Source organism: Microchirus variegatus (assembly GCF_963457635.1).
Source record: "Microchirus variegatus genome assembly, chromosome: 1".
NCBI classification, from domain to species: domain Eukaryota; kingdom Metazoa; phylum Chordata; class Actinopteri; order Pleuronectiformes; family Soleidae; genus Microchirus; species Microchirus variegatus.
The window spans coordinates 16778201-16801480 of NC_139802.1; the positions used below are offsets into that span (position 1 = coordinate 16778201).

Sequence of the window (23280 nt, forward strand, 5' to 3'; positions counted from 1 at the left end):
CGATGTGACTGAACGCTGGTCTCGCATATTAGCAACATTTAAATTGGTTAATCTCATACAAAATGTGTGTGTAATCCTCGAGCATGGCATGAATAAATGTGGCGTAATGCACCATATTCACAGCAGATACCTTTTGATAAATAGTAGGACATACACAGATGTTTCCAATAACATTAATTGGTTTTTGAGAGAGCGGTGCTTTTGTTACAGCGTAAGGTTCGTGTCACGCTAAATACTTAACACTTTCACCTGTAAAAGCTGTTTTGTTTTTCTGAAAAATGTGTTATTTTAAAACTGCATAAATGTTTCCCATATTTTTTGGATGTGTTCCAATAGAGTGATTGGGAAATAATTATACTGTATGGGCGTCATAACATTGCTAAAACAACTAATGATAATGGCCTGAGACTTTGGCACAGTACTGAATGTATCTATTCAAAATTAAGACCTGCTAAAATCCAGAGTTCGTAAGGAACAGCCTACAAGCTCATCAGACCATCTTAAGTAATTACTGGTTAGCTAAGTGCTGTTGTTAGGGTTAAGGGTTCATTTCTTCAACAGCATGTTTGCATTGAAAGCAATTGAAAATAAATGTGTTGAAGTTTTATAAGGGTTTTTACCCGTAGATGGCAAAGTAACCAGCAAATCTGCTGACTCATCCGTTAGCTTAGCTTTTAGCTACACCCGAGTGAGGAAGTAAAGTGGACGGGGCAGCGTAAAGAGAGTTTAATCTCAGGTGACTAATCTTTGGTGGAATGTCCCAATATATTTGAGGGATTGCAATGTCTGGAAAGAATAGGTTCAAACTTGATTTTTGGAAAAAGTGACCACAGTAGAACATCTTCATTTTTTATGTCATTACTTTGGCAGCCTTGATGCTGACTCTACCTTTTCCAGTGCAATGATATCCCATCAAGCAGGAATTTTTGACAGAATGTTGCAAAAGCAAACAGTCTGTCATGTCACTGGTCTTCATGGTACTTTCTTCTGCTGCTTTTCCAGTTTCTGCCATATTATTGTTTTTTTAGTTTGTATTTTTAGACTAAAATGTATTTACAGTTTTTTCACTGTAAGAATTAGCCGCTGTTCTTATATCTGAGAGAACAAGTAAATAGCACTTTGGATTTTATGGACAGAACACATTTGTTCGTGGCAGTTGCAGACGTTAATGAGTGAAATATTAAAACCCGGGAGAAAACAGCAGAGTGTTTGTATAGCAAGACCATTCCGTGGAATGGAAATATTCAGGATGTCTTGTGTTTTCTGAGATTTACGCTTCATGTGTTTAGTATCTCACGACTTTTAGAATAAAATAGATGTCTGGGATTTGAATAAAGCTTGGCCAAACAGCTGTGACTGAACCGCTGGCATTTTCATAGGGCTGGAGAGGGTTATGAATGTCTTTAAAATTAATGCTGTTTGGGTCGGGTGTTCTCAATCTAAAAAATGCCAGTGTGCTGTGGAGTATTTGACTGCAAACTATGGAATATGTTTATATTTTGTGTTTTATTTATTTATTTCTTTGCTGTTGAATTGATGTGCGATTTCCCTTTGTTTCGGCTCAGTGTGTTTTTACATCCGTCAGTCTCACACTGGCCCCCGGGATGGTGAACTCCAAATTTGGCTTCCTTTTTTTTCTAAAAGCAAAAAATGTAGCTTGACCACCATTCACTGTTTTTGTTTCGTTTTTTTCCCTCCCCTTCTTTTCCATCGTTCTCTTGCGGCCGCCCTGCACGGTGTTTTCGGAATCAAACTGACAACCCTTGAAACTACAAACACTGTGGAAAGCGCCGCCAGGAGCAGCTCTCCTCACTTTGGCCGAGCAGGTTCAGTCTAGGCTCTTGTTACCAGAGTGCAAGGCAACAAAAAGGTCAATCTGTGTGTCCTTCCACTTGCCCCTGCAGCACCTTCACCACTTCCTGCCCCAGCCGCGTTCACAATCCTGTCACTGGCTGCTGGGGACACCCTTTGTGTCTAGATTTTGGATCCCCAAACACCACGTACACGCACCCACAGAAAAAGAGACATGCATACACACCCTCACCCACCCTAGACGTCCTCCATTAGTTCCCAAAATACCCTTGGGACCGGGATAGATTTGTAGTCCTAGTGTGTTTGAAGACAGGCCATCCGTCAAGTGTGTGACACTGGTAGTGAGGGGGGTGGTGGTTAGTAGTCTGCTGTCTCGCTCAACGTATATTTACACACAGTTCAACCGTCTGAGATGCTGAAGAAATCCAGTGAGTCCCGCTGTCTGCTGCATGTCTCATGATGCAGCTCTGTAGACCATTATGCTACATCCAGACACACACTGACGGACAGGACATAAGCACACGATGCCCTTTTTTTTCTTGCCTTGGAGCTGATTTGTTTTTCCCAGGAATCAGGCAAATGAAACGCTTGGCATGTTTATTACCCTTTGCGAACCCCGTCTCATGGCACGTCTCTTCTGTCCAGCCCACATGAAACAAAACACCGCTTTTGAAATTGCAAATCAAATTTTTGCATTATATGATACAATGTTAAAGGAATAACATCAAACAGACGCCCACTGTTTGTCAGATTCTGGGTTAACTGTTTATTTATATGTGCAGGAGGAATACACGTACTTTGGAGTAATGACATGTCTCTTTGGGTGGTTTGTTTAGGTTTTGACTTTGGTGGTTCAAATGGTAAAATCTAAAATAGTGGAACTGGTTTGGTGGTGGATTAGAAGGTTCTGCAAAATCACTTCAGAAGAGGAACTTTGTTATTGACTGAAGGTGAATGAGTATATATGGGCTAGTGCACCAAACCCACTACAAAAGACACATTTCAAGATGATAAAGAACTTTTTATTTATTTATTTATTTACATAACTGCCTCTTCACCTCCTACTACACTGTCTAAGGGGGTACATTTACAGCCAGTGCCACCTGGGCTGCTGACTGCACCCCAACAGAGCTTTGCTCTGGAGCTGACCTTATCACAGGAAATTACAAGGGTTGCACTAGAGGCAGACGGGGAGAGCAACAAAACAAACCTGGGCATTCCTCTACAGGTACCCGATATACTCACGCTGCAGGATTAAACCTGCAGTACAGATACAATAACCCAGATGGTAGTTAATATACCCATAAGGAAAAGGAGATGCTGTACCGTACCCCACACTGCTGTAACCTAACTGTGTGACTGCAGTGAGTTCCTTCCATATCATTATTGTTTAACATGTTAACCCACTTTAACCTCCCAGCCTGAAGTCAAGCTGCAGAGGATGTGTGTGGGTGTCGGAAGAAAAAAAGTCTTCCCCCTCATCCTCCACTTCTCCCCGTGTTCTCCTCGCTCTTCATTAGTGATTCACAGACCGGTCAGTCTTGTGTGTCTGGATGGGGAGAGAGAGAGGGGAGTGGGGGGGGGCAAAAATCAGACAGCAGTGTCTGATACCTACCACCCCCACCTCTCTCCTCCCAATTCTCCCCTCAGCAGCCACCAGCTGACCCCAATCAGACACAGAGCCTGCTCTATTGTTTGGCTGGGGAGAGGGGACTCTTGCTGGAACAAACACACGCACACATAGACACAGTCGCACACACACAGACAGACTCAGACGAGGGTCAGAGGGAGATAGAGGCTGTCTGGTCTGGTCTGGACTGCCTCTTTGACTCCCAACCCCCAATTCCTCTTCTCTCCTCTCCTCTCCTCTCCTCTCCTCTCTTTGCAAGTTGCAATCGTATCTGAGGCTTGTTATGCAAAGTGTTTTCCATTGCCATTGTCTTACTAACTGAATTATCATGTGTCATCTAAATTCATTTATGTTCTTGTCTATGTTGTCTACTTTGCAGACATTTTTTGTTTTTGCCAAGGAGAAAAAATGGCTTCTTTCAGCCGTGTGGTGGGCCTGACATTGTTTATTAAATAAGAAACACTGAACGTACCATTGGTGGATATGTGCTATACATGTTTTTGTGAGGTTGTAGGACATAGGATAGCATAATTGCACTTTGCCGCACAGGCAGAGACGTCATGTGTACAGTGCTAGGACTTTGATCAACTGATGCATTTTCTTGTGCATGTTTCTGATGTTGGTGAAGCTTATTCAGAGTGAAGACGGCACAAAGATGGAGAAAGAAAAACCTTCACCCGAGAGCTGTATTTATAAGTGTAATCACAGGTACTGTGGACATTATAAAGCATGAAACTGCCTGTTTACACGTGTGTCTAGTAATACTGAGTTAACACTGTATCTTTGGATGAGTGCCCGCTGTACATGAGCACACAGGTCTCCACCATTACTGTGTTTGTGATGGAGTTGACGAGCACATTAGGCATGTTTCAATGCACCGTGTCCAAAAGATATGTTGAAGTTTTAACTTTGTTCCTACTCAAAACTGATATTTAGTTTAAATGTATTGTTTATTCAGTAGGGGTGGGTCAAAATATTGATTAGGTGATGTATCGTCGTCCTTCCCTTCCCTTCCCTACACCAGGGCAAAAAAAATAAGTAAACTGTCCCTGCCAGTTTCACTCACTGGGTGTTGCTAACTCATGTCTCCTCAAACGAATGCGGGAAACTTGGGCGGAAGTTACCTGGCTAGAAGAGGGAGTTTACAGCAGTGAAAGCTATGTGAAGATGTCGTATCCGTGTTCAATACATAGACTTTATACACTTTGTTCTCATGTTGTGAATAAATAGAGAAATCTGGCACTTTTAACTTTTCATTTTCTTCAGTTCAACCGATATCCTCATGTATCGTTGCAGGATTGTCATTCAGTATAATGATTATCACAGAATCATTATATATCGTCCACGATATTATTGGTATCGTGGACCAGGTATTGTATCGTATCGTGAGGTAATCTGTGATTCCCATCCCTGATATTCTGGTTGTTGTTTTTTATTATCTACTGTTCAATTTGATGTTCACATTTTGTTTTAGAAATACATTTTAAAAAGCCGTTTTAAATGCCATTAACATTCGTGTTGTAGTTTTTATGGTACAAATCCAGGTACAGTCATCCAATATTTTTCAAAGTTGAACAGTTCTCATGGAAATACTGCAATTAAATATTTTTTTACCGTTGCTTGTGAGGGTTTTAAGGACAGACATTGTTGGACTCATAAATGGAGATACCAGTCATTTCTCCACACACACGATCACAGGATGCCCTCTAGTCCACTGTGCAGGCATACACGGTCCACTCTCTATCAAAGCATTTCACTTAGCATCAATCCTCCAATTTGCATGTGTCTTGTGCAGAGAAGATTGCTACTATTAAATTTAAAACGGTGTGGGAATCTGTGGTTCGTGATCATAATGAGACTGGTTGTCATGGAAATAATAGATGAATGTGTAAAAAGGGATCACGTAGGCTACCTGAAAGTATTTGATTGAGAGCTTATGTGCTATTTTTGTGGACATTTTCACACTCTTATCGCATGGAGTTCTTAAAGAATGTCCCTTTCAGGTTTAACTTAGACTCATTGGAAAGTTGAGATTAAAGCGATGATGGCACATTCATCATTCTTGGCATTCTGCTTGAAGCTAATGTGGCTGCTGGCTAGCTCTGCCAATGATGATTAGGGCTCCTGCTCTGTGCGGCATGGAGATCCTGTGTGTGAATTATTAATATAGGTCATATTCGCAGCATCCGGCCCAGTGCTGCCCCAGCACTATCACAGTACACAGCCCCTGCCCCCCCCCACCCACAGCCAGCCCCATCTGTCGTCCAGATTAACCCAGGGGATCACCAGGGTCTAGACTGGGTGAGGCTTCATGAAAAGGGTCCCATCGAGTATCGTGAGTGGCCGTGCCATCGTGTGACAGATTCAAGTCCAACTCGAAAAAGTCCTTCTTTGTGATTTGAATGATTCTTTCTGCAAACATACAATCCCACAGCAGTTATGCAGCAGTCTACCGCTGCTCATGTGTGGCAGTTATGGCAATTATATTTACACGAGACAGGAATCTTAATATGAAGAGTTTATGGCTCCTCATAAGAAACTTGTCCCCGACATGAACCCGTGCATGTATGTCGGTGGGTGGGTGGGTGCGATGTTGGCAGTCCCATTTTAGGATTCCAAATAGCTTTCTCCCAGTTAATATGTGACTGTTGCTGCAGTGGATGTGTACAACTGTGGCTGAATGTCAAGGGGCTGGAGCATATTGCTGATGTGTGTGTGTGTGTGTGTGTGTGGGTGAGTCCTAAACAGACAGACATGCCCTCTCAGCTGTTTTTTGTCTGCAGAACCACACACAGTCTTCAGTCTAATAGTGTGGTGTTCTGCTGAAGGTTTTACTCAGAATATCCTCCTGAATTGTGTAAAAAAAAAAAAATCAAAAAAAAAATCTAAACACTTGAGACAAAAACCTCTCTTCAAAGCTCTCCAATGAATTGGGATAAGTGAAAACTCACCATGATCCTGGCGTGACATTTGCCATCTGACAAGAAAGAGAGGCCAACATGAGCAGAGGCAGTACTTAAACGATTAGTAAAAAGATATAAAAGTGTGTATGTCTGTGCGTGGGTGCTGCCAAGTTGTTGATATCTCTGGTTACACTTGGTTTTTGTGGCAAGTTTTACCTCATTGAGTCTGGAGCGTCTTTTCATTCGGCAGTATTCGCCTTGAGCTTAACTCCCTAAGTGATATTTGTACAGAGAGAGAGAGAGAGAGGAGAGAAACAGGGAAGTGGGTGGTGTGGGTGGGTGGGTGGGAAGATGTACTGCAAGAGAGACAGACACAAGAGGTAAGACATGAGTGAGAGGAAGAGCAAGACGAGATGGAAGGAGTCAAGTCTGCATTGTTCTGCCGCTCACCTTATCGACCGTTGCTGATGAATTCTCATGAAAATTTCATTAAACACGCAAGAAAAAAAAAATGCTTTTCTTTAATATCACATGCCTGACCCCAGCTGGATCAACCCATTCTCTCATCAGTCGAGGAAAAACACATGCACACGACAAGCAAACTGTTTATTTGAAAAGCTTTTCTTTAAACAAAGAAAAATTAATATAAAATGAAATCCTTTTCCCACTTCACTCCAGAGCCAGGTTAATTACTTGATGATTATTTGCCTTTGTTTACAGGTGAATGCTATTTAATTTAACTTAAATCCAGCTTTTTTATTGTACTTTTTTCAAAATGCCTTGAAATTTAATTAGTTTGATATTTTTTTTGTCAGTCATTTAACCTTTAATGACCATCACTCAGTGATCTGTCGGTAGAAAAACCTTGCTACAAACTAGAAATGAGAAAGACAACATTAGTTATTACATTTTGTTATGAACTAACAGATTTTTGGACTATTTTTTTATATGATGGGCCTCACTTTTTGTTGACTAAACAAATAACTGGATAGGTTTTTCTCTCCAGACGTTAAAGTTAGGTCATTTTATTTCTTTCAGAAAACCTTTGTTTATCTTATCTATTTGTTCGAAATCCTCCTCACGTCTTTATTGGGGTTGTAGGAATTCATTCTGCATGGATTTTGAGCTGCGAAACTATATGCAAAATATTATGATTTAACCTTCAAATACATCACCAAATTTTAACCCCTTCAAGCTTATTTATTATAGATTTGTGAATAATGATATATATTAGGGATGTGAATCTTTGGGTGGCTCTCGATTCGATTCCGATTCTTAGGGTCACGATTCGATTCAAAATCTATTCCCCATTCGATTCAAAAATTGATACAATGCATAGTGTGGCATCAAAACAATACAGTTTGTATAAGATATTGTGATCACACAAAGGCAAACTTAAGAAAAAAGTTAACATTTACTCATTCAAAACAAATAAAAACTTACTTACTGTACAAAAATATAACTTGCATAAATAAAAGCTAAGGCTAGCTGCCTTTTTCTCCAAGAAGTTACAAAAATAAACTGTACACAAATAGCACAAACTGGTGTTTTGTGTGGTTTTTCAAAATAGAAACTTAAAAAAAAATGTGAATCAATTTTTTCCCCCACCCCTATTATATATATATTTTAATTCTTGGAGTAGCTTTTGTCTGAGTGCTATAATAGGATGTATGGAATCATTGCAGGTTTGCATATTTAATTTTACACTAAACCTGAGAAAGGAGGAGGATTTTCTCTTTGACAGAGTGGTCCAAGCTGCATTTGTATTAACACGCACCCTCTGCTGCATCAGCCACTGAAACTTTGGCCTAGTTTTTACTTTACTGCTGTCGATTGTTGTGCGTCTTCAATTTTGACGGACGTCCCCACAAGAGAGCTCTCCAGCCTCTGTTGTAGCAGAGCTTTGTTTTTTGCTTTCAAGTTCCTTTTCACTACGTCCGAGTCTTCTCTGTTTTGCCTGTGTTGCTGTTTCTGTCTGTGTCACCGACCGTGTGATGAAGCAATGCTCACATATGAGGGAGAACAGCAAGGTGGGGGCATGAGAAATGAAGCAGTGCATCAACATAATATTGATTTGGGATGGGCCATGATTATGGAATAATTGATTAGTGGTTAAATTTGTAAAAGTCATGGGAACCACTGTATTGTGTTCACTATCAGATCAGACAAGAGGTCCATCTGCAAGACAGGGACTGGAGAGTAAACTTGTGAGGCGTCTATGTAAAAAGTAAAAGCCAGAAACAAAACTTTTTCTGAATCACGGAACGCAATTTTAAGATAAGTTGAGGCATGAAATTAGTCATTTAGAATTTAAAAAATGTGTGGTTTATGTATCAAAGATATGACATGTTTAAAGTTTGGCAGCAACCTTGTCAGAGAAGGGTATAGAACTAATTTTCTCGACAATTTATTAGACTAATTAGATGCGACTTTCGGGTAATATTTTTGCATGGAATGCCCATACCTAATATTGACACTTGTTGCCCATGTATTGTCACGTTGCCACACACAATATCACTATACTATGCTGTAGTTTGCGGTGTTATTATGCATACGAAAAAAAAGATATACCAATATTACACCTTTAGCCAGAATTATTCTATCATTACTAATATTTGGACGACCACCACTGTACCTGCTTCTGATATCTCCCGGGAGGGGGTTATTCTACTTTTGTGTATGTCTGTGGACCAAAATGTCCTGCAAAGGACACTGCATATTGATTAAGCTGCTTTTTTAAATTCTTGACATTCCTGGTCCGATGTCAGTTGAGGGAAGCTGTCAGCTGCAGAGGTAAATAATGCACTGGAGCACTGCAGCGTCTGGGATGGTCTAATGCCCAGAGGACTTCATTTTTTCCCTTATTTTTGGAAAGATGTGAGCTCCTCTCCACTCTGTTTGAACCCTCTCCATCCCCGTCCACCACCAAAGTCCACACACTATTGATACGCCTGTCCCTCCCTCATGAAGCGTAAAAACACCGCGGCCTTCTTCAAAACGCGGTGTTTTTGAAGAAGTTCTCCCCTCCTTTCTCCCGTTGCACCTAGCCTGCCTGCGTGCGCCTCCTCCTCCTCCTTCTTCTTCAACTGAAGCTCTTTTTCTTTCTTGGTTTCCTCTGTTGTGAGCAGCTGTTGCACAGCGCTGCATCAAAGTTCATCCTGCGGTCACGGCCAAGTGATCCACGGAGGAAAATAGTTTTTTCGAGGGAAAATTTTTTTTCCTCTTACTTACTGCTCTTTATCTTTTACTTGTCACTTTGTAAAGACGCGCAACTTGCTTTTATTCCACTTTTTTCTCTCGCCGACTTCACTTCTCAGTCTCGTCTCACACTCGCACTGCCTTTATCTTTACGTTTAGTTTCTTTTCCTCTCCTTTCCTCTTCGTTTCTAGTGCCGTCTCACGCTTCTGCCTAATCCTGCCTGCCAGGCATTGCTTCATGGTTGTTAAGCATCTCAACCTGAAGGGGGTGAGGTAGGGGAGGGGGCACGCTAGTCATCGGGTGAAACCCATTGAACAACTTAAGCGTGGTTGTTTAGCTCTGTTGGCTCAGTACAATAAGACTGCATGTGGAAGACGTGTTTACAGCCCTTCATCTGAGAGTCACAGGGAGTGGGAGAGGAGGAAAAAGTGGGAGGGAAGGTGGGAGACGGAAAGGAGGTGGGATAAGAGAGAGGCAGGCAGAAATGATGACAAAAGTATGTATTGTAAAGTAAAAGAGACAAGGTGGGATACTGAGAGGAGGCTGAAAGAGACATGAGGAGGAGGAGAGCAGAGAATGGTGAAGTGAAAAAAAGATGGATGGATTTTAGGATGAGACAGAAATACTCACTGATGGAGAGTGAAAGTAGAAGACAAGAAAAAACGGGACAGACGGGAGTAGAGAGATGGAGACGGTCCATCTCTGTGGAGAGACAGTAAGTGTGACAGTGAGTCACAATGGAATAAAACAGCTTGCAAGCATATGCTGCTGTTGAGGAGCCATATTTTTCCAAAATGGAAACCATGATTTGTAGGCAGAGATGAAGGGGGAAAAAAACACAGCCGTGCAGATTAAACTGAGTTATTTCAAACAGACAGGGTGTAATTAAACACCAGAGGAGGAGGCCATTTGTCTCATGTTGCTTGTTTCTTCTTCTTTTTTGGAAGACATGGCTCTCTGTTTCATAATTATGTGTTTTAGCTGTTTTGCACACTTACAAAGTTTTGTACATTACCTCTGTATCCGGGCCTCGGTGCAGCGTGAAGTTGGCGCCCCTGAATCTTTTCATTCAGTCATTCAGTCTTTGAAATGTCAAAGTAATGTGAAAGTTCCAACACAGCTCAGTGTAATGGATTCATATCATACATACATACATACATACATATTTTATTTTAAATTATATTTTCCAAAACATGAAATACAAAATACTACAAGACTGATGTGTAGGAGAGAGGAGGAGGAGGAGGAGGAGGCCGATCACCCTGCAACACAAAAGTCCATCTCTGTCCCCAGCTCTCCTCGCTCAGTCATGTGATCATAATTGTTGTCCACTTGAGTCCGACCAGTTCCATTTGATCTCCAGCGATTTTAATGGTTTCTCCCTCTTCTGTGCAAAATCATGAGTCCTGTCATCAGCACAACTTCCCACTGTTACATCCCAAGTAAGTCATAACAATTTCCACAGAGAACTAGAACGGTCGTCCTCAGTCCACCTCACCATGACACCATGAGTTTCTCTAACGGTAATGTTTCAGAGGCTCTAGATTGGATTTTTAGACACTTGTTGCTTTATAGCTGTACCGTACTCCCAGAGTACTAGGGAGTGACCCCTGGCACTCTGGGATTTTATAATATCTGGGACTATTTGATAAGAATTATATTTTCTTCTTCATATAAATAATTATGATTAGGATTGGGCATTAAAATTCGGCTCCAACATGGCACCTGCGCCGATACACTCGGTGTCCACCAGACCGAATCCAAACTCAAATTTTAGTGCCTGAGCTGTTTCCCTGAGCTGCCATTTTAACCGCATCAGCTCGCTTTGCTTCTGCATCATAAGACTGTGTCCTGTTTTCTGTCCACAAGCTCACAGGTTTCTGCTACTGTACGAAAGATGCTAATAAAGTCAGATTGATTTGAGTTGTAATAATAATAATACTGTACACATACCAAGAAAAAAAGCCTTACAGGGTCAGACTTGCATGTAAATGCAATCTGAGAGGAGTTGGGTGACACTAGCATATCCAGTATGAGCCTTTTTAATCCCTGCAGATGATTCAGATCCTGTCTGGATGTCTCTCAGAGCTCCTTGTGTTCCACCTCTTCACCTGCTGTCTCCATTTGGCTCGTGACAACAGGCACAGAGGACATACTGTATGTAGCACACAGGCCTACTGTCTGGTAGGTGTCTGTTGTACCTACTAATACTGGATTTTGAACACCCATGTTATGGTTGCATGGTGAATCTGCCCACCTGAGAGGCTGAGGCGTGTGCGGTTGGGACGTGGTTCGCTGGAAGCAGGGATTGCCTGTTGCATCAAATAAACATGTAGCGGGCTGCTCATACACAGGCAGGGAGACAAGACAGACAAACAGACGGAGACGAGGCAGACAAAAGCCCACTTGTTTCTTCATCCTCCTCTCTCATCTTTTCGGTTTTGTTCTCATTTCCACTGCTTTGCTGTTGCGTTGCTCAGCCTCTGAGATGAGACACAAGATGCCATGCTTTGTTGTTTGTCTGCCTTGAACATCTGTCTCTTTTTATGTCCTTCTCCCCTAACACACTAGCTCTTCCTCTGCTGACTTTTTTTCCTCACGTCTCTTCTTTCTCACTCCTGTTGCTCCGAGATCGTTATTTGCTTTATCCCTCTGTCTTACATCTGTCTCCTTTCCCACTTCATCTGCGTCTTGTGTTTTTAGGCACTAAGGCATTTGCTGTGTAGGTTCCATAGGTACTGGATCCTGTGGGGCCGATGAGGTCATAACCACACAAGTGTTCAAGTCTGATAACAACGCATGAGAGGGTGGTAGATGTAGCAACAGCAGAGGCAACCCTTCAGTCTTGTGTAAGCACCTCACAGACAGGCAGCCCAGTCTGTACATATAATTCAGGTTTAGTGAGTTAATGTCAGCTGTTGACTTAAAATGTAAAATGATCATGCTGGATACTGATCACTGATACTTCAAAAACTTTATGAAGAAGTTGATGTTTAGTTGCTGACTTTGTGTGGCTTTAAATATGAAAGCTCTCCCCATAATAATGATGTTTTTTCAAATAATTCCCTTAAATCTCCAAACTATATAGTTAGTGCACAGCTATAGAATATGTACATCATTAACAGAGATCCATTTATAAATATGAATATACTGACTCCTCTTTTTACTCTACATAAATTACATTCTTGAATGCCTCATTTTCTGAACATTCAGTAAACAATTAATTTTAATTAATTAAAGACATACAATAAAGAAAGCTCTTTCTTTATTAGTTTATTTCCATTGAACTATAAAATTCCGTTTGGAATTTTGCCCTTTATCCTCATTCCCATGATAAGTGCCACAGTCCCTGACACGCAGTGCTTGTTTTTCCTGATTGCAGGCACATACAGTATAAATAGCTGAACACACGCTGCCAACCTGTCCAAACTAGACCTGAAACCAGATATAATTTCAAAATATTTGTCCAAACCATGGCCGACATGCCTTGATTGGTTTCTGTATCCGTGCTCTATTGTGCACATGTGTGTGCTACATCAGATGTGTAATTCAGAATTCTTTAATTTCAGCAGTATTGATTCAAAGGCTGGGAGATGAAACCATTTTGAAACGGGATCCTGATTAAGTGCAGGCTGATATTTGTGTGGTAACGCATGACTGCTAGACCATTAATGTTATTGCTGTTAGACGAAGCTAATGCAAGTGCTGCTAAAAAGACAGAATGTATACTAATTTACTAGTGCTGGGCACTAGGTTAACGGACGTTAATGCATGACGAGTTTCCATGACGACTGACCAGAAAAAGACTCATGTGGCGTCATGTTTACGTGCCGCGACACCGGAGTCCAGGCATCGTTTACCGGTTACCTCCGTTAGCTGCATTAGCTCGTTTAGCGCCGTTAGCGTGCCAACAGTCAAACTGGAGCGGTCTGTTTATTAAACGAAAAGAGCAGCGCTACACATAACCAGCGTACCTGTGTACTGCGTATGTGTGCCTATGTTTTTAAAGTTAAGCGTTACTTTAGAGACTCATTTTAACAATCCGGAGTCACGTAAACATGACGTCTTTTTCGGTCAGTCGTCATGGAAACGCGTCATGCATTAATGTGCGTTAGCGTTGACTCAGTTAACGCACCCAGCATTATAATTTACCATAATAAAAAATATAACCAACAACAAACAGTCAATCACAACCTCCAAAACGGAACTAAAAACAACAATCATTATTAAAACACACCCTCAGTGGCTGTTGTTGGGCGAAGAATTAAACAGAGGTGTTCCTCTGTTCCTGGAGTTTACAAAGAACATATTTAAAGCACACACACTTTGTCACTGCTCTCTAAAGTTATCCATTTTTCACTATATAGCCCAGATCTAATTTGGTACCTGCGATGAGATCTTTGCTGTCCCCAGTGCAGAATAATTTTCATTAATGGTACAGATTGACATAGATTGATGCGTCTGGGCGGCCGGCTGAGTTACCTTTGGCTGATATCGTCTACATGTGCTGTATGCATATGTGTTTGTTTGCATGTGCAATATTGACTGTTTGTTTAAGTGCCATCAGGTCTTGTTTGTTGTCTGTGCTTTAAAAGAACGCTGCAAATTCTTAAACTGAACAAAATTCTTACCTAAAGTAAACATTTTCCACATACTACATGACACATTGGTTGCATTCTTTCGGCTTATAATCCTAAACAGCTGGGTGCTGTAGTTCACAGCAGATGTTTGCAGGAGGAAATGGTGCACTGGGGCCATGTGCAGCTGTACGTTAATACACATATTGTTCTTTAAATGTTTGCGGCGGCATTGATGTTACTGGTCTGCTGGGTTACTGGGATGATATTGTGTATAGTACATCATATCAGTATCAACTGCAGCCATCTGTGTGCCTCCAAGTCTTAATTTTAGCCAGATTAGCCTTGGGTTGTGTGTGTGGGCTGTTGGCTAATTTCTGCACCAATGCTGTCACAACAGCCCTCTGCCATGTGTGTCCTCTCTGACTGTTGTTGAGGAGGATAGTGACAATGATGATGAAGATTATGATGATACATGTTAGCGATGAGGCTAACGAGGCCCATTGTTGCCAAAGCTGTGTCTATATTTAAGTTCCAGTGTGTTAAATGTAGGTTAAATTATTTCCATTTTACACTGTACCTGAAATAGTGCACAACTTGGACACCTCTGACCGTCTTAAAGATCCAGTGTGTAGGAATTTCGACATCTAATGGTGACACTGCAGATTCTAACAAACTTAAAGCCTCAACCCCCCCTTTCCTAATTTCATCAGGGACCTACGGTGACCTTTGCATATAAGACAGGATGTTGGTGTTCTCATTTTGCATAGTAAGCTTCTACTTTAAAAGTTTTAAATGAATGCTTTGGCTGGGTTGTCTCTTCAGCCTGCTGTAGACACAAGATTGCAGCCTCAATAACGCAAGGTTCATAAAATAAGCCAATTTTAAGGTTATGAAGATCAAATACGTTTTATTTTAAGCATGTATATCTATACACACATACTTATGGGTAGTTAATTCAGTTTTCTTTGCCAGGAAGCCCTCCTAAAATGTTGCACACTGTACCTTTGTGCCCCTCTAAAGCCACTTTCACCCCTCCCATCCTGCAGTGCCCCTCAGTGTTTACATCATTTGGGCACAGCTCAAGTGGGCACTAGATCCTCCTCACAGAAGTGAGTGTATATTACATATTTTTTGAGTGCAGTAATTGCTCTGCTATCCACACATACACACAGCCATCTTAGAGACACAGTATTGACTTCCATTCCTATGGGCAGCCTAAATAAAGCATTAATCCCAACCATAACCATAACCAGTTAATGCCTGTCCCTAACTTGAATTCAAAACTTAGCCCTAAACTTAATCAGTTCCCTCAGAAATTAGGTTCTGCCTCATTAGGACCAGGTTTTGGTCCCAATGAGGACTAATTATGGTCCTTACAAGGTCAGTGGTTTATTTCAGAAAAGGTCCCAAACAGGTAACTAATACAAGTACACACACACACAAGTGGTCAGACACAGTTGAAGCTTTGAGCAACATGCAAGGCCAGACAGACTGAACTCTGATCGCCACAACGCCCCCACACCGGCACTCACACACTGACCCCAGCTGACCCCAGCAAACACCCCTCACCCCCTCACTCCACACACACACACACACACACACACACACACACACACACACACACACACACACACACACACACACACTCATCACACCCTCCAGTCTTGTTCAGTCACTCAGACAGACTGAGAGAGTGGTCTGTCTAGCTTTATGGCAGGGTGGTAGACGTGGGTGGGGGGTGTACCGTGTCTAGACGCTATCCTGTCTGTCTGGCTCTGGTAATGTACACACACACCTGAGACACAGCAGTGTGTGTGCAGTGTGCAGTGACATGTTGAGCCATCCATCCAGCCGCGATCTCACAGACCACTCTCCTGAGCTGCTCTTCATGATTATTACAAGCCAGGAATATTGATATATTTAGACTATATTACCATATTCATGGTCTGTTATCACAGACTTTTTCATATCTTTGTTCATGTTTTATGTATGCTGATGGAGAAGATATAGCATAGTCAGTCCTTTAGAGGGCCTCAATTGGAGATTTATAGCTGGCTCAGCGTTGAATCTCATTGTTATCACTTACCTCAGCAATTATGAGAACCGGGCTATGTTCGGAAAAACTGAGGGAGGCAGAGTAGCAACCGCGCTAATATACGAGTTCTAGGAAGAAACACCTCTGATGAACCATAAATAGAATGAAACCTGTGATCAGCCGACCACATCCTGCCGACACTGGTGCAGCTGCAGCCTGTTGATATGTCATTACTTCACTAATGGAAGTAAACTCATTTTCATTTCACGATTAACACTGTACCAAAGGTAAACCACAAAATGATTAAATATCTTTGACTGTGACGAGCAAAAGAGGCTCCTAAGTAAGCATTTTGATAGGCCTCGCTGGTCAGGTGGATGATTATCTCGTCTCACCAACATGAATGTGGATGTTTTTTATTCTAAGAGCTTTTAACTGATGAAAAGTGGGAACGCGTACTGTGATGAGTACAATATTATGCAGACTGAGAAACAGTCCTGTGTATGTGTCCATCACGCGGGGAACACGCCTTGTGTGGAGTTGCATCATATGGAGATGTGCAGTCTAAAAGTTGTATTACTTTCTGTGGTGAAGCATAGATGAGGCCATTGTGTTGCGTGAGCGAGAAAAGAAGGGACACGGAGAGAAAAAGAGAAAGAGATATGGACATAAAGACAGAAGCGGGAGAGCGGAGAAAAGAAACAGAGCTGTAATTGTTTGCTCTCTTGGTGCCCGTAGTCGCCATAGCTGATACCTACTGCTTACTGTGTCTCACACACTCGCACTGTGGTTGAGTGTGGGTGACACGGTTGCTGCCAGGCAGATACGTCTTGATGCAACAGTGCAGGGAGGTAGAGTGTGTGAGAGGATGTGTGTTTACATCATTTGCTCTATGCTTATGATACTTATGCTCAGTCTGTGTGTCCGTTCATTATTGAAGCTCTCTGTCATTCTCACTAAGAGTGACTGTCTTTTTAAGTGTGCGTATTCACTTTCTCTTCTGGTCTCCTTCCATGTAGCTCTTGTGTGTGTGTGCGTGCGTGCACGAGCGCGTGCGTGCGTGCCAGCCAGGTCACTGCCATGGTGCCACAGCAGCTCCGGGCCTTGTTGATCACGGCACCGTGCCCATGAGTTACCATAGCAACGACAGTGGCAGCAGACAGGGCTGTGTGTCTGTGTGTCAAAGGAGGACTCTGTGTGCATGTGTGTGTGTGTGTGTCTGTGTGGGGGCCCAGTGTGGTGGGCAGCATGCTGTGAACTCGGCAAGCCTCTAGCTGGGCTCGAGCTCTCTGGGCAGCAGGAGAAAGACGAGCAAAGTCGGGGCAAAGAAAGCCTGGTTTATTTCAGTCTTTGTGGATGTCGTTATATTTTATACATGTACTATATTTCAGTTTAATGAATGCTCATTCAAACAGGAGAGCCGGTTGTTTGATTGCCAGGAACTTGCAGACTGAAGCAGTGACACAGCACCTGCAACTCTTCCTCCCGTCAGTCATGGAGGAAGAAGGGCATTTCATACTAAAGCACACATTTGATTGTCAGGTGTGACCGTGACAATGGTTAGGTTATTTCCTTTTCATGACTGAGATGTAGCTCTGCTGTGCAGCAGGAAAGCGGAAATGACTGCAGTGGGAAAAAAAAGCCAGCTGGAGGCTTTATTGAGCTCAGCCTGGCTAGGTTAAATAATAAAAAAGCACACACACCTCACTTGCTGCCTCTACATTTTTTCCCAGTTTTTAGGTGAACACCTAAATCTGAGTTATTTCAATGAAGATTGTACTGTCATTTCCAGTTTTCTGCTGTCATGTCATGTCCCAGAGCAGAGTCTGGTCTGGCTGCTCTTTACTGACTGCTACAGATCCTATAAACTGCTGCTTTATCTGAGGGACCATGTGCTGCTTGGCTGCTAAATAGGACTCATAACAGTTGATGCTTTGTCACCTTAGTCTGAGAGAAAAGGCATTTCCTTTGCTGATGGGAGAAGCTCTTATACTCGTATACTAAGCTACATCCACACTACTACGCATGTTTGGCATTTTCCAACTAAAATGCGTCCAGATGAGCATTTCTTTTCGGAATCTGACGTAATCTGCGATATAATTGCTGCTATATTAAACTTCTACTAAACTATTTTGTTACTCATTACTACCAAATAAAAACAGAAGAAGAAGAGTTGGTAATGGTCTGTACTTATATCACGCTTTTCTAGTCCTGGATGAGCTGCTTTTACACTAAAGTTTTGCCATTCACACGCTTCAACATGGGGTTAAAGTGTCCTGCTCAAGGACATGTACTGTATAGACGAGCAGAGCCAGGAATTGAATGCACAACCTTCCAGGTGAAAGACAACTCACCCTATGACTGAGCTACCGTGGCTCAATCCTTACTCCTCATTGTTTTAATACTTTTACATCAAAAACATCAGTACATTTTATATCAGACAATTACTTTCCGATACTTAAGTACAGTAAATATTATAAAAGGTGACTTCAACTTCTACCAAAGTAATTTTCTGGTAAGATACTTTTAGCTACTACATACAAGACTGGGTGAATGCAGGGAGCTCATTCTGAAACATGAAACTTTTTTATGGAGCTTTTCATTCACAGCTGAAAGCAGATTCCTGACTGATAAGAATCAAGAGGATAACAGTGCCATTGTTTTTCCAAGTTCTCCGTATCTGCCAGACAAAAATGTTGCCCCTGAGAATTTTTTTTAAACGAAAACAGAACCAACTGCAAACATTGCGTGGATGTAGTGGTGCCGTGTGAAATACCGGTTCATACTAAGCAAAAGGTATATATACATATATATATGTTATGATTATTTTTTCATATACTGCAAGAAAAATGGAACAAAATACTGTTCAATGTGGGGCTCTATTCACTGCTGCACTACCCATGCTAAAGAAGAAGTAACTGACACACTCAGCTTCATCCCAGGATGAGCACACACACACTTTCATTCCCGCCGGGGTATTCACTCCTGCATTAAAAAAAAAAAAAGGTTGTATATCGTGAACGTTTGAAAAATACCGTGATTATTTTTTGGGATGTAGCCTAAATTTGCAAGCAGCCTGGGAGCCGTTCCCTCCGCTCTCTGGCTCCACTGTCAGCATACATCTGCTGTAAGACCTGAATAATGCAACATGTTCTTGTAGTTTTGGACAAATAATGCTCCTTTGTGCAAACTAAACTAGTCAGGCTTTCTTTTTTCCTCACACACATATAAGGTCATCCAAGCTCAAATGTTAGGTTTATTGAGCAATAACAATGTTAGAGGCCCCAGCTGAGTGTGTGTCTCTTCAGATAGCCATTAGCCTGATTTTCATATCGGCACCAAACAGGGTGAGCCTGTATGCCTTCATTAGCCACAGAAGTGAGATTTCCACAGCATTAATTGTTTCTTGTTGTTAGCAGAAATGAATTTGACGGAGCTACAGAACAAGTTGTTCCAAGTTATACAGAGCTATGCACTGAAAATATGTGGCTAAGTGCTATAGAGAGACATACAACTCTGCCCATGTTTAAGCTGAGTTTGTGAGTATTTCAGTGATGCAGTGATTCTAGCTGATATTGTTTTTAAACGGCTTCAGTCTGCATGTGGTAATACATGATAGACTGTTAAGTACTGACAGATGTACTACTTCGTGTGTGTCTTTGCCTCTAGGCAAAAGCAAAAAAAAGAGATGTAAACAAGATCGTTTTCGTTTGTGTATCCATATTGCAACAACAAAAATCCTCTCACTCTCCCCCAGTAATTGTTAGTCTGGATAATTTCTTGTGGAAAACCCTGTCTCTAACAGGTAAATGAGTCGTCATTGAAAAAGTCATGTATGTCACATGTGTGACTGAGCGCTCAGACAGTGCTGTGCTCTGTGAGCGACTGCTGCTGCTTTGTGTCAGCTTGTCTACTCTGTGTCTGACAGCTTCTTTTCACCGGCAGGTCAGCTGAACTGTCTGACCTCCCGCTGGCCTCTATCTCGTGCACACACCACCACCACCCCTCCCCCTCCACGCGAAGGTCAAAGGGCCATGAAAGGGTGTGTGTATGTGTGTGTGCTGTCTCTACACTGTTTACTCTCTCTGTGTGCTTGTCTTTTTCGCTGCTGTGATTGCTGTTTGTGTCTGATGGTGCCAGGTATCTGACCTCAGCGCTTGTCAGTTCTGAACTGGAGTACAAGTCGGTCTGTCCGTGAAACCGAGGATTCAAGTCCAGCTGTGCGGCTTTGTTGCCCGTCATTCTTCCTCTCTTCCAATTTGAAGTTGCCTTAGAAATAAGAAGCCATTCTTAAATATTGTTGCCATTTTTTGTTGCACTTGAAAGAAGTACTGATTCAGGCATCGACACCCTTTGTAAAAAACACAATATGTCTGGTAGAGTTGTTTGACCTCTCTGATCAGTCACTTTCACGTGATTTGAATAAACCTGATGGCCCTCTCCTCACTACAGCAGAAAAAAAAGCAAAGGAACAGCTGTCCTGTCCTGCAAATTATCCAGGCTACTGAGGGAATAAGGGTTCTGCAGATACCAGACCGATATTGTTTTGACAAGTGGATTAGTGTTATAATAACATCAGACTGGTGCTGGTAATGCTGACGGCCAGCACACACTGTTCTCCAGGCTGTGCTGGAGTCTGTACACTGTGTTCTGGAGTCTCTGAACTTGGATGGATTCTGGGGTTCAGACAGGATAGGCCTCTCCTCTCCCTTGATTCTTTTCTCCTTTTCTCTTTCATTTAATATCTCCTCCTCCCTAGACTTCATTCCTACCCTCTCAACTCCCTCCCCTGGCTTCCTTCCTTCCTGACTTTCAGAGGAGAGGGAGAGCCACTCGCCGTAGCCACTGTACTTTTATTTTGCTACAAACTCATCCCCGCCCATACTTCAGAGGAGAGCTTTGAGCCCAGCATCTGGTTTGTGTGGCTTTAACAAACAGCAGAAGGGCAAAGTATGTGGTATTTATCCGTCAGGCTTACAGAAGGATGACTTGGTTTCCCAGAATACTGTTCTTTCAGCGAAGTACTCCCTCAGTCCCCACCCTGTGGCTGCTGTGGTAAGCACACAGGTCCAGGCTGGTCATGGCTGAACTGAGATGTTCAGCATTGTTCCAACAATACGTCTCCTCATCTGGGACCAGAACCCAGCCGATAAAGGACATGTTTAGTCAGAGAACCAACTTCGATACATGGGTTTAAAGTAAAAAAAAAAAAATGTAGAAATGTTGTAGGGAGTGAAACAAGTAATTATTGGTTTCCAAATGCTGCTTCCTTGAAAGTAACTTTACCTCAGTCCTCTCCCTTGTGGCTTGTTAGGTGGGTTTGGCCGTACGAGTCTGGTGCACTGTTTTTTTTTCCTTCTTCCACCTCCACACCACTTCCTTCAGTCTTATGTGTGGTTGATGACATTAGCAGACTTTTTTTGAGTTGTACTTTCACACTGGATGACTCATATCGTGATGCAGATCTTTAAGACCCAACATAACATTTTTGACGGGAGAAGTTATTTGGGTTTTAGCCAAATTAAGTAATTGTAGTTTGTTAAAGGGTAGTTCAGTGACGGTTAATTTGTTGTTGTTGCTTTATTAAACTAATGCAGTCATTAACGTGGCGGTGGCAGTCATTTGTGTTTGAGCTTGTCTGTCGTTGTTTTGCAGCGTAAGCATTCCTCTGCTCTTCTGTGGTTAATGTCGGTTGGTTGAACTGGCTTGGGGACCTAGATTTCTTTACAATGTTCCCCCCCCCCTCTGTGTGGTTTGTGTGAGCTGGCCTTCTACCTCGCAGTCTCACCCCACCCGCTTTCTGTGGCTGCTGTGGTACAACGGAGGCAGGTTTGGGTAGGTTTACTTCTCACTAACCCCGCTGTAATGCAGAAAAATAAGCTAAGGGGATTACAGATGCCAGGAAGACTGGGATAGGCTGTCTTTAATTGGACTGGGATTGGCCTCTCTGATAATGATAATGATTTTATTTCTCTTGAGAAGTTATTTTGGAAGAGAATTAAGTATTAAGTGTTCCTGCTGTAATTAAAATGCCGACCATCACTTTTCCAATTTTTTACGTAACTCTTCTTTGTCTTTTACCTGATTCCATCTCTCTTTTGTCAAAAAGTGTTCCGGTAGCTTGTGCAATCATGCTTTCTGAGGAAAGTATCAGCCAGCATTAAGGCATTAGAGCTCAGAAAGCTGACTGTACATTGTGTCTTGCTCACACACACACACACACACACACACACACACACACACACACACACACACACACACACACACACACACACACACACACACACACACACACACACACACACACACACACACACACACACACAAGTGAGTGAGTGAGTGTCCAGCCATGAGTAAGAGTGTGAGTAGGGTCCAACTGGGTGCCAAGACGAGACGAGGTCAAGACTTCTGCTCAGAACAAAGTGACAACATGTGATAAGATTCTCAGACAGGGAGGAAGCAATTGAGAGAGAATGACACACACACACACACATAGAGAGAGGAGCGATGGATGTATAAAGTGTGTGGGACTAGAAGACAAAGCAGAATAAGAATAATAGTGGGTGAGATAGGAATGCAAGAAGAAAAGACTGATAGAGGCAGGAAGTGATGTGGGAAATAAGAGAGGCGGATGGAGGGACGGACTTAAAAGTAAGGAATGTTACAGAGGTGAAGGGAAAGCAGTGATACAGGAGGGGTTGAAAGAGATGGGAGTGGGAGGAAAGGAAAATGAAAGGATTAATTAATGAACAAGAGGCAAGGGGGGAAGAGAGGTCATCATAGATCAAGTCTGGTGTGTATGCGTGCCTGTGTGTGTGTGTGTGTGTGTGTGTGTGTGTGTGTGTGTGTGTGTTATTCAGTGTTCCCACAAAGAATCCACTTTACACTGTTGACGCCACACTCTGGACACTGATATGTCCGGTGATTTCGAACACACACTTCACACATAAAGAACTGTTGGTGAACCACACTGCACACACAATCTGACAGACAGACTGACTGGGCTTCTGACCTGTGCTGCCCCCTGCTGGTGTACACATGGTAGAACACTCACAGGCGCTGTGGTTCTTTTAAAAATGTCTCAAACGTTTCCAAACTCTGAAGCTTCACTCTCGAGAGAA

At 42.3% G+C, this 23280-nt stretch overlaps 1 protein-coding gene across 2 annotated transcripts in view; it reads left to right on the plus strand.

Annotated features, from left to right (window-relative positions):
* Nucleotides 1-23280, plus strand: part of LOC310935495 (low-density lipoprotein receptor class A domain-containing protein 4-like) — a gene marked incomplete at both ends in the record, with an annotated part of 130902 nt that overhangs the window by 100180 nt on the left and 7442 nt on the right. The window lies entirely within an intron of this gene.